The 11797-nt window shown below is 40.4% G+C and overlaps 2 non-coding genes across 2 annotated transcripts; both read left to right on the top strand.

The window, feature by feature from the left end:
- Positions 1 to 8406: 8406 nt before the first annotated feature.
- trnaw-cca lies at positions 8407 to 8478 on the top strand. The gene has a single exon. It is a non-coding gene; the product is annotated as a tRNA-Trp (tRNA).
- Positions 8479 to 8769: 291 nt separating this feature from the next.
- trnaw-cca lies at positions 8770 to 8841 on the top strand. The gene has a single exon. It is a non-coding gene; the product is annotated as a tRNA-Trp (tRNA).
- The last annotated feature ends 2956 nt before the right edge of the window (positions 8842 to 11797 follow it).

Genomic DNA, 11797 nt, shown 5'->3' with positions numbered 1-11797 from the left:
CTTGATGTTCAAGTTCACACGCTGCTCGTTCCTTCCTCACTCTAGTCAGTTCCGAGGAGACCTCACCGATAACTAAAATCATCAGATCCAGTGAGCACCTGTTGAGTACGCCTATCCAGGGCTGGTCCTATCACATGTGGGGCCCAATTGGGACCATGTTGGCGGGGCCCCTAGACAAAGTGTTGCTGGCTACTGACACACCAAGTATTTAGGAAAATAAGGGCATACAGGCACAAAATAGAAAGGAAAGGGGCAGACAAGGTAACATAATAGGGGCACACAGGGTAAGAGAGAGGGGGAGGAAATAGGAGAGTGGACTGGGCCAATTAGTTTGGGGCTGGGCCGATTCAGCTTGGGAGCAGGCTTGGTTGGATTGGGGGCAGGCAGGGCCTATCAAGGTTGGAGGAAAGCTGGGCCTATGAGAGTTGGGGGCAGGCTAGACCTATGGATTTGGGGATGGGCTGGACTCTCAAAGTTGGGGGCAGGCCAGGCAGCATCATGTGCTGAGGGAAATATTATCTGTGCTGCCCTGTGGTGTGGGGCCCCCCAGAGGTGCGGGTCCCAATTGGTCCAATTGGCCTAAGGCCGGCCCTGCGCCTATCCATTTCTTACAGAACTCGGGATTTGTCCGTCCGATCGTCGGCACGTTCCGAATCCGGAATCCCTTCGGAATCCTTTTCTCCCGGTAGTAGTCGGATAGGAATAACCCGTGAAGGTCTAGATCGATCTCCCGCTGCTTCAGTCGGGTAAGTTCATCGCATATATCTTTAATTGTATTGCAGGCAGGCAGTTCACTCTGCGAGGTCTGCCATAATACCTGTTCGGCGTCTGCCTCGGTCACATGCCAGGTCTCGGCGAATCCCGCAAGCGTGGCTGGACAATCAGTCGGCGTATCCATTGCGGTTAGCAGTTACACCGCTCAATATTTCAACTTGTGTAATACAAATATTAACGTGGCCAGGTGCCGGATCAACTAGTGTCTCCCATAACACCGCATCAAATATCATCTCAATGATCCGCACTCTTCTTGGCCAATCTTCTCATACACCCGGGTGCTGCTCCTGGGTTATAGTAGATACACACGGAAAATAGCAGCGCACATTTAAAAGAAATGAGAACTTAAAAAAGATGGCTATGTGATGATGATGTTGTATGGGATGTAGTGATTGGTGGTTGGGAGGTACACTGGGCACACCCCTTGTGGGGCAATGTGTATTTAAACTGTATTTTATTATGGATATGTAATCTTGATAAAGGCTCTGGACACGAGCCGAAACGTCGATTACTACAATGATGAGTTAATAAATTAATTTTGTATTGATTAAATCCCAGGAGTGCGCTGCTATTAAATATATTGCTATTGCAATATATTTAAGCTGGCCAACTACGTCAAAGTCATCCCATATCTGGCCAGTCCTACGCTTAATTTTCATCTGATTCATTAAGAATTCAATTGCTTAATTATACATTTTCCAAAGGGACTAAGTTTTACCTGCAACTTACTAGCTGCTTTCAAAGTAAAACTCCCAAACTTGGCTGCCCTTTTATTAGACACCAGTGGGATCACCTGACTATAGCTGGGAAGGGTGGGAGCTACAACATGGAGCTGGTCACTGCTCCTGTATAACTATAACAAACAAGGGAAAGTTGTGCTCACCACTATTTTTTAAAACCATTAGGCGGGGGGTGACCACAAAATACATATAGTCAACTACAAGAGCTCCTCTGCACTCAACCAATTATCAATATATTTAAGACAGAGACATTTTGTGCATACTGCTACTAAAAAATGCCTTACCCTTTAAACAACACAGGGATTGTTTGTCCATATATTGCAATATTTAAGCTGGCCAACTACGTCAAAATCATCCCATATCTGGCCAGTCCTACGCTTAATTTTCATCTGATTCATTAAGAATTCAATTGCTTAATTATACATTTTCCAAAGGGACTAAGTTTTACCTGCAACTTACTAGCTGCTTTCAAAGTAAAACTCCCAAACTTGGCTGCCCTTTTATTAGACACCAGTGGGATCACCTGACACACCCTCATTGCACCCCGCCTAATGGTTTTAAAAAATAGTGGTGACAACGTTCCCTTGTTTGATATATATATATATATATATATATATATATATATATATATATATATATATATACAATATCAAAACAGGGGGGTTGTGGGAGCACTCTAAAGGCTTTAAAGTATATATAAGTATAATAAATGCTATTGCATATGTACCCAAAACAGGGGTTATTTTGTTACAAAGTTATGATCATAAAATTGATAAATATATTTATTGATATATATATACATACAAGCCACTTGGTGCAAATAATCAGCATAGTGCACAATGCAATGTTTTCCCAAAAATTCAAATGTACTGTTCTTGTGCACTGCACAAAACTGATGATTTTTTTCTCACTCAACAAACTATGCATTAATGCTTGTGTAGTACACACTTGAGTGCACTTTAGCTGTGTGAATTATAGTGTGTGATCTGGACTATTTCTGGACTATTTTGCCTCAGATCCAACTCAAGCAACTCCCGGTACCTTGTAGACTCCTCTTTGCATAATTAATCTTTATTGGAAGCAAAACCAGCCTATTGGGTTTATTTAATGTTTACATGATTTTTTTAGCAGACTTAAGGTATGGAGATCCAAATTATGGAAAGATCCATTATCTGGAAACCCCCAGGTCCTGAGCATTCTGGATAATAGGTCCCATACCTGTACAAAGAAACAATCATGAAATATAAGCTATATATAAAGACATAAAATTATTAGAACAGTAGTAATTAGGCAGTGTTTGTGTGTCTCAGTCAAGGGATGCAGTTCCGTTACTGTATTACAGAGAAAAAGGAAATCATTTTTTTAAATTAGAATTATTTGCTTAAAATGTGGTCAATGAGAGATGGTCTTTCCTGTAATTCAGCACTTTTTGGATAATTGGTTTATGGATAAGATACAAATTTGCCCATTGGTCATAAATGTCCCCAGTTCTTTCACAAATTCTGTTTCTCTGTTTTTACATCACCCAGAATTAAAAATCTGTATAATAAAAGTAATTTTCAAATTAAAAAAAGAGACAAGTTATTTTACCCATACCCATACCTGCTATAAAGTTATTTATACATCTGCCCCTTCTCTATGTCGTAGGCAATTACTTTTCCATTAATCACTTCTAGATGTCACACCCCACATTCCCCTCACTGGATGGGGAAAAATCAGGGTGAGATTTTAGCGAATGCTTTATTTCATACCTTGTACATCCCTGGAACTACAGCAAGGTTAATGTTACAACAGCTTCAGGTAAACTTTTACAGTAAGTGAGTAAAAGTAATGCTTATCTATAGTAGATAGAGTAGTAGATTTACTATGGCAATGGGTGAAATTTAAAAAAAAATCCCATAGGAATGAAAAGAAATTGTGTTGAGTTTTTTCGTAGTAAACTCTAATCTCACATTTTGATAAATCTGCCCTTTAGTAAAGGACACATCTGTTCTGCAGATTACAGATGTGTTCAACATCTTCACACAGAGTGATTTTTTATCATAACCTCAAGTCCCTGCTTGGGGTGGAACTAATGATTCATCTTTATGGATATAATCTCAAACAATGCCTAAAGCACCTTGGAACTACAGCAAGGTTAATGTTACAACAGCTTCAGGTAAACTTTTACAGTAAGTGAGTAAAAGTAATGCTTATCTATAGTAGATAGAGTAGTAGATTTACTATGGCAATGGGTGAAATTTAAAAAAAAATCCCATAGGAATGAAAAGAAATTGTGTTGAGTTTTTTCGTAGTAAACTCTAATCTCACATTTTGATAAATCTGCCCTTTAGTAAAGGACACATCTGTTCTGCAGATTACAGATGTGTTCAACATCTTCACACAGAGTGATTTTTTATCATAACCTCAAGTCCCTGCTTGGGGTGGAACTAATGATTCATCTTTATGGATATAATCTCAAACAATGCCTAAAGCACCTTTTTAAAGTGAGTTGTTGGCATGAAGATGGTCAAAAACACAACTGAAATGAAAATGAATGCAGCAATATAGCTTGTGTTGTTCCCTTTTCTAGGTGTAAATCAAGAATTATAGGAGAGCCACATATGGTTGACCGTTTTACAATATGATTTCTCAGTCAGAGGTTCGACTAACTGACAAGTGTGGAACTTGGAATTTTCAGCTCTCTGGCCATTCAGCCTTTACATTTAAGTGAATTGTACAAAACTGAACAAAGTAATGGCCAAAATGGGCAAACGTAATACAGTAATTGAAAGTTAGTTAGGAAGAAGCTTTTTGTAAAGTCCACAAACATCTCAATAAACAGCACATATCTGTTACACAGCTATGGGAATCTCTGAAGTTTTGTGCTCTAAGTTATTATTCTATCTACATAGTGCAGGGTTGATTACTTATCCATTTAGACACATGCTGCATACATTGAAACCAAACCAATCTGTAATATGCATTTAAACAGATCAGCAATCAAACCTGTAGCATCTGAATTTTAAAAAGGGCACATTTTAAAAGGCATTAACTGGCAAGCCAAAAACGCGGTGCCTTCCCATACTGAAGTCATTTTATATCTGAGTAGTGTCAAAGGTGAAGGAGCTCCTCCTAGTTTACAGTCCAGATACTTGTGCTAAAGCTTTATTGGCAATGAATACTTATATACAGTGGTGTGAAAAACTATTTGCCCCCTTCCTGATTTCTTATTCTTTTGCATGTTTGTCACACAAAATGTTTCTGATCATCAAACACATTTAACTATTAGTCAAAGATAACACAAGTAAACACAAAATGCAGTTTTTAAATGAGGGTTTTTATTATTTAGGGAGAAAAGAAATCCAAACCTGTGTGAAAAAGTAATTGCCCCCTGAACCTAATAACTGGTTGGGCCACCCTTAGCAGCAATAACTGCAATCAAGCGTTTGCGATAACTTGCAAAGAGTCTTTTACAGCGCTCTGGAGGAATTTTGGCCCACTCATCTTTGCAGAATTGTTGTAATTCAGCTTTATTTGAGGGTTTTCTAGCATGAACCGCCTTTTTAAGGTCATGCCACAACATCTCAATAGGATTCAGGTCAGGACTTTGACTAGGCCACTCCAAAGTCTTCATTTTGTTTTTCTTCAGCCATTCAGAGGTGGATTTGCTGGTGTGTTTTGGGTCATTGTCCTGCTGCAGCACCCAAGATCGCTTCAGCTTGAGTTGACGAACAGATGGCCGGACATTCTCCTTCAGGATTTTTTGGTAGACAGTAGAATTCATGGTTCCATCTATCACAGCAAGTCTTCCAGGTCCTGAAGCAGCAAAACAACCCCAGACCATCACACTACCACCACCATATTTTACTGTTGGTATGATGTTCTTTTTCTGAAATGCTGTGTTACTTTTACGCCAGATGTAACGGGACGCGCACCTTCCAAAAAGTTCAACTTTTGTCTCGTCGGTCCACAAGGTATTTTCCCAAAAGTCTTGGCAATCATTGAGATGTTTTTTAGCAAAATTGAGACGAGCCTTAATGTTCTTTTTGCTTAAAAGTGGTTTGCGCCTTGGAAATCTGCCATGCAGGCCGTTTTTGCCCAGTCTCTTTCTTATGGTGGAGTCGTGAACACTGACCTTAATTGAGGCAAGTGAGGCCTGCAGTTCTTTAGATGTTGTCCTGGGGTCTTTTGTGGCCTCTCGGATGTGTTGTCTCTGCGCTCTTGGGGTAATTTTGGTCGGCCGGCCACTCCTGGGAAGGTTCACCACTGTTCCATGTTTTTGCCATTTGTGGATAATGGCTCTCACTGTGGTTCGCTGGAGTCCCAAAGCTTTAGAAATGGCTTTATAACCTTTACCAGACTGATAGATCTCAATTACTTTTGTTCTCATTTGTTCCTGAATTTCTTTGGATCTTGGCATGATGTCTAGCTTTTGAGGTGCTTTTGGTCTACTTCTCTGTGTCAGGTAGCTCCTATTTAAGTGATTTCTTGATTGAAACAGGTGTGGCAGTAATCAGGCCTGGGGGTGAGTACATAAATTGAACTCAGGTGTGATAAACCACAGTTAAGTTATTTTTTAACAAGGGGGGCAATCACTTTTTCACACAGGCCCATGTAGATTTGGAGTTTTTTTTCTCCCTTAATAACGTAAACCTTCATTTAAAAACTGCATTTTGTGTTCAATTATGTTATCTTTGACTAATAGTTAACGGTTTTTGATGAGCAGAAACATTTAAGTGTGACAAACATGCAAAAGAATAAGAAATCAGGAAGGGGGCAAATAGTTTTTCACACCACTGTAGTGGCCCTAACTAGCACATCTTAGCACAGCTCATAGCAATTGGTTGCAGTTTTTCACTGCACTGAACATTTATCCGGTTAATGGCCAACAAGAACAACAGCAATTAATTGTTACCTGAACAACTGGATAGCTGACTACATTGTTCCATTGGGAAACAGCAACTGTAGCGATCCCCACTAAGAACCTCAGCTCTACAGTATGGGGCATATTTATTAACACTGGAGACAGATATTACTGGTGATGTTGCATATAGCAACCAATTAGATATTTGCTTTTGTTTTCTAACTTTGTTCAAATCTAATTGTTGATTGGTTGCCATGGGAAACATCACCGGTGATATTTTTCTCCAGTGTTAATAATGATGACCCTATCTGTCTGCAGAACAGTTTCAGAGTTTTTTCACTGTGTGTATGAGAATATCACCCATCTGCCCACAATCTTGGCTAATTAAAGGGGCTGTTCGCCCTTAAATTAACTTTTAATATGATGTAGAGAGTGATATTCTGAGACAATTTGCATTTGGTTTTCGGGTTATTCAGCTTTTTATGCAGCAGCTCTCCAGTTTGCATGTTCAAATGACCCTGGCAACCATGCATTTATTTGGAGGATAGACTGGTTTATGAATAGGAGAGGGCCTGAATAGAAAGTAGCAATAGCAATAAATATGTAGCCTTACAGAACACTTGTTTTTAGATTGGGTCAGTGACCCCCATTTGAAAGCTGGAAAAAAAGCAAATAATTCAAAAACTATAAAATAAAATAATGAAGGCCAATTGAAAAGTTGTTAAATAAGCCATTCTATAACATACTAAAAGTTAACCAACCCTTTAAGCTGTTTGTAGTTGGCTATTTACTACTGCAAACATTTTAACGTGTAGACGCCAATGTAACATGTTACGCCAAGCACTTATCTTAAAATCTAGGCTAGTGTCACAAATAGCAGAATGGTGATTAAACATAAAGAGGGCTCCCTCTCGCCCCTACTACATGCTGCCAGATATCCACATTGCACAAAATGAATAAATGAAAAGCTATATATACAAAAGTATGAATAGGAATATAATTCTCAATTTGACAATCAAGGCTAGCAATGTAATTCTTATGCTTACCACATAACTTTGTTCATAATACTGTATGTCAGGGGTCACTCGAGTCACTGATGTAAGCTGCAAGCTACAAAACAGTTATGTCCCATGTCCCCCTTCTAGTCACAGATCAAAGAGCTGCAAAGGAGGACAATGAGTTTTGGCTATTATAGCTGTCCTGTCACTGCAGCCTATATTGATAATATTTTTGGCTAACTATATTGAAAACAAATTTTATTTTCCCAGCCTGTTTATCCAGTTTTTTTTTTTTAACAAACAGTTCCTTTAAGACGAAGGACTTTATAAACTGGTATGCCACTGTCGGCTCCTTGTCATTCTTTGCATAAAGCAATATGTACATTAAAATCACAGGTGGAGGAGGTAATCAATTGCTGTTCTGTGGGCAGTTGAGCCATAGACCTCTGGTTTAAAAAAATCCCTCTCTGGAAACATACACGGTAAATGAGAGAGGATGATTTTTAGAATAAATATGAGTTCGCGTCAATATCACCAACACAACTTCTCCAAAATACCGCCCATCCTTTTCACGTGACCTGCCTACCTGCTGGACGCACCCATTTCAGTCTCTGGCGGGGGAGATATTGCGAACGCGATTAGTTTATGGTAATCCATTAAAGAAATATATACAGCAGAGGTACACCGAATGTTAAATTACATTGTTGACATTCCCATACAATTATTATGTATAAAAAATGGGGTATGACCGGGCGATGCTTTTGTATACTGCTATTGTGATAGTTGAAGGTATGGTTCAGCCCGCGGGCCTGTTGAAAGCGACGGGCAAAGACAGATAGTTAGCATGGCATGAACGTTCTATAGGAACCCGGATGCTGCGTGCTTCAGGTGAGAGGCATGCCATTGGGGTCTGACGCGAGAGGGGAGAGCGGCGAGCGACCTAAAACCCTGAACTGCGGAAAAGAGAGTTTTCAGGATGAGGTAGCTTTAAGACGACGAGGTGTTTGGTTTTCATTAGGTTGCTTCTAGAAATTCGCGAAGATTCAGGGACCTCGTGGCGCAACGGTAGCGCGTCTGACTCCAGATCAGAAGGCTGCGTGTTCGAATCACGTCAGGGTCAAAACCCTTTTCATTAAGTAAATTTATAGCTTTATTTTGTGATTTCACGCTTCTGTTTTAGTAAGTAATTGGTTACTGACATATGAGGAAGATTCGATTTCGAGTGTAAAATCGTACTGTGGTTTGATGTATGCCCTGGGCTGTTGAATGATTTAGAAGTCTATGATTTCTTTCTTTTTTTTTTTTTGTGAATCTGTGAGCTGTTTTTTTTTTGTACTGTGAGATTACAGGCAGATGAGCAGGAGTTTGTTGACAGAGGGAAACTGAGTTATGTCCTATGTAGTCTATTGTGGACCTCGTGGCGCAACGGTAGCGCGTCTGACTCCAGATCAGAAGGCTGCGTGTTCGAATCACGTCGGGGTCACTTTTCCCCCCCTCCTCCCAAATTTTTTTTATTTGGATCTTCACTATTGCACGTGTAAACCACGGCAGATATTTGTCAGAAGTGATGACAATGAAAGTGACTTGGATGCAAAATGCTTGCAGCTTAATCCCTAGTTAGACAATGATGGGGTTTTTTTTTTTCATTGCTTGAACTCACAGTGGAAATGACTCACAGCCACGGTGCCTGTATATTAAAAACTCCATCCTGCAGCTGGACTTGCAACTAAATCTGGTAAATTGTTAACTGATCATTTTTATTTTGAAATGCGCGCAAACACACACATCTAGCATGTCATTTTTTTGTTGGCACACACTTTTTTGGAGGGTCATTTGCACATTTACACAAAACATTTGTCAATAAATGCTTAAAGGAATTGTACAGTGTAAAAATAAAAACTGGGTAAATAGGCTGTAAAAAATAAAACATGTTTCTAATATAGTTAGTTAGCCAAAAATGTAATGTATAAAGGCTGGAGTGATTTTATATATAACATGTCAGTCAGAACACTACTTCCTGCTTTTCAGCTCTCTTGGTTTACACTGACTGGTTACCGTGGTTACCAGGCAGTAACCAATCAGAGACTTGAGGGGGGGCCACATGGGTCATATCTGTTGCTTTTGAATCTGAGCTGAATGCTGAGGATCAATTGCAAACTCACTGAACAGAAATGCACCATGTGGCCCCCCTTCAAGTCGCTGACTAGCTCAGAGTTATAGAGCTGAAAAGCAGGAAGTTGGATTCTGGCTGTTTTATTAGACATCTGTTCTCTCCAGCCTTTATAGATTACATTTTTGGCTAACTAACTATATCAGAAACATTTTTTATTTTGCACAGCCTATCTTATTTACACCGTTTTTATTTTCACACTGAACTGTTCCTTTAAGCTTGAGTACAAATTGTATAATGTAAATAAAATGTCCCAACAGTGTTGTAAGAGGTCAGGAGAATTCAGTGCTGTTGAGGAAAAATACCCATTTTGCATGTGCATATAGGCTGCTTTGTATAGTTCCTAACTAATTTTATATTTCTTATTTGAAATGCTTTTCTTCTTAAAGGGGAACTATCGCGAAAATCGAATTTTCCCAGTGGATAGATAGGATGAAAATAACAATATTCTCAAATATATTCATTTAACAGAAATGCTTACTTTTTGAAAGGCATTCAATAATATTACAGTGAGTTAGAATGCTTTCTCTGAGAGCCAGTTCAAGCAATTGCTGAATGGGAGTGGCTATACCCCAACTGTGATGTCACGTAGCAACTAGCAAAGTCCCACCCTCTTCATGCTGAATCCAAAGCATCCACACACCAACTGCATTCTCTGGAATCTCATTCTGAGAACAGTAAGGCTGTTATTCTTTTATAGTGTGAAAATGCTGATATTATTGGCAGAATGAGGTTTTTGCATACTCCCAGATCAAAGCATGCCACTCCTATCTCACTCACACTCACCCCTGCCACTCATATCTCACTCACCCCTGCTATGCTTACCTTCTACTCTCACACTCACCCCAGCCACTCCAATCTCTCACACTCACCCCAGCCACTCCTATCTCTCCCACACTCACCCCAGCCACTCCTATCTCTCTCACACTCACCCCAGCCACTCCTATCTCTCTCACACTCACCCCAGCCACTCCTATCTCTCACACACTCACCCCTGCCACTCCTATCTCACTCACACTCACCCCTGCCACTCCTATCTCACTCACACTCACCCCTGCCACTCATATCTCACTCACCCCTGCCACTCATATCTCACGCACACTCACCCTTGCCACTCATATCTCACTCACACTCACCCCTGCCACTCCTATCTCACGCACACTCAACCCTGCCACTCCTATCTTTCACACTCACCCCTGCCACGCCTATCTCTCACACTCACCCCTGCCACGCCTATCTCTCACACTCACCCCTGCCACTCCTATCTCTCCCACACTCACCCCTGCCACTCCTATCTCTCCCACACTCACCCCAGCCACTCCTATCTCTCTCACACTCACCCCAGCCACTCCTATCTCTCTCACACTCACCCCAGCCACTCCTATCTCTCACACTCACCCCAGCCACTCATCTATCACTTACACTCACCCCTGCCATGCTTACCTTCTACTCTCACTCACTCCAGCCACTCCTCTCACACTCACCCCAGCCACTCCTATCTCTCTCACACTCACCCCTGCCACTCCTATCTCTCCCACACTCACCCCTGCCACTCCTATCTCTCTCACACTCACCCCTGCCACTCTCATCTCTCTCACACTCAACCCTGCCACTCTCATCTCTCTCACACTCAACCCTGCCACTCATCTCTCACTTACACTCACCCCTGCCATGTTTACCTTCAACTCTCACACTCACCCCAGCCACTCCTATCTCTCTCACACAAAACAGGCAGGTTTTAGATGGCGAATGGTTCAAGTGAAAGTTTTTAAAGAGACAGCACATGATAAATTTCGATATTCGAAAATCGATATTCGAAAAGCTAAATTTTTTCAAATTCTAATAGAATGTTTGCCTATTCGATAGTCGAAGTACACAAAAATAGCTCGAAATTTGAATTTTTTTTTACTTTGAATTTTTACTTCGACCCTTGATAAATCTGCCCCTGTTCTCTCACTTTAGGGGCATTTTCTGAGGAGAAACCTTTAGTTTATCTAGGAAAACTATACATTGTTTTTTTCAGTAGAAAATAAGCTTTCTAAATGTGAGTTTTCATGTATTTCCACCTCTTTTTTGAAAAATACACATTCTGATGATTCCAAAATGGGTAATTATATATCTCTACTCCTAACTACCAAACATCAAAGCTTGTCTTAACTTTGCGGTTCTTATAAAAATGTATTAAAATTCTGAAAAATCACTTCAAAGGTTTTATTTTTCTACTTCGCATATCCCACACTGTATTAGGTACCCTGAATATAATTGCCAG

The sequence above is a fragment of the Xenopus laevis genome, chromosome 2L (genome assembly GCF_017654675.1).
Source record: "Xenopus laevis strain J_2021 chromosome 2L, Xenopus_laevis_v10.1, whole genome shotgun sequence".
Classification (NCBI taxonomy): domain Eukaryota; kingdom Metazoa; phylum Chordata; class Amphibia; order Anura; family Pipidae; genus Xenopus; species Xenopus laevis.
This window is presented reverse-complemented; position numbering and strand designations above follow the sequence as displayed.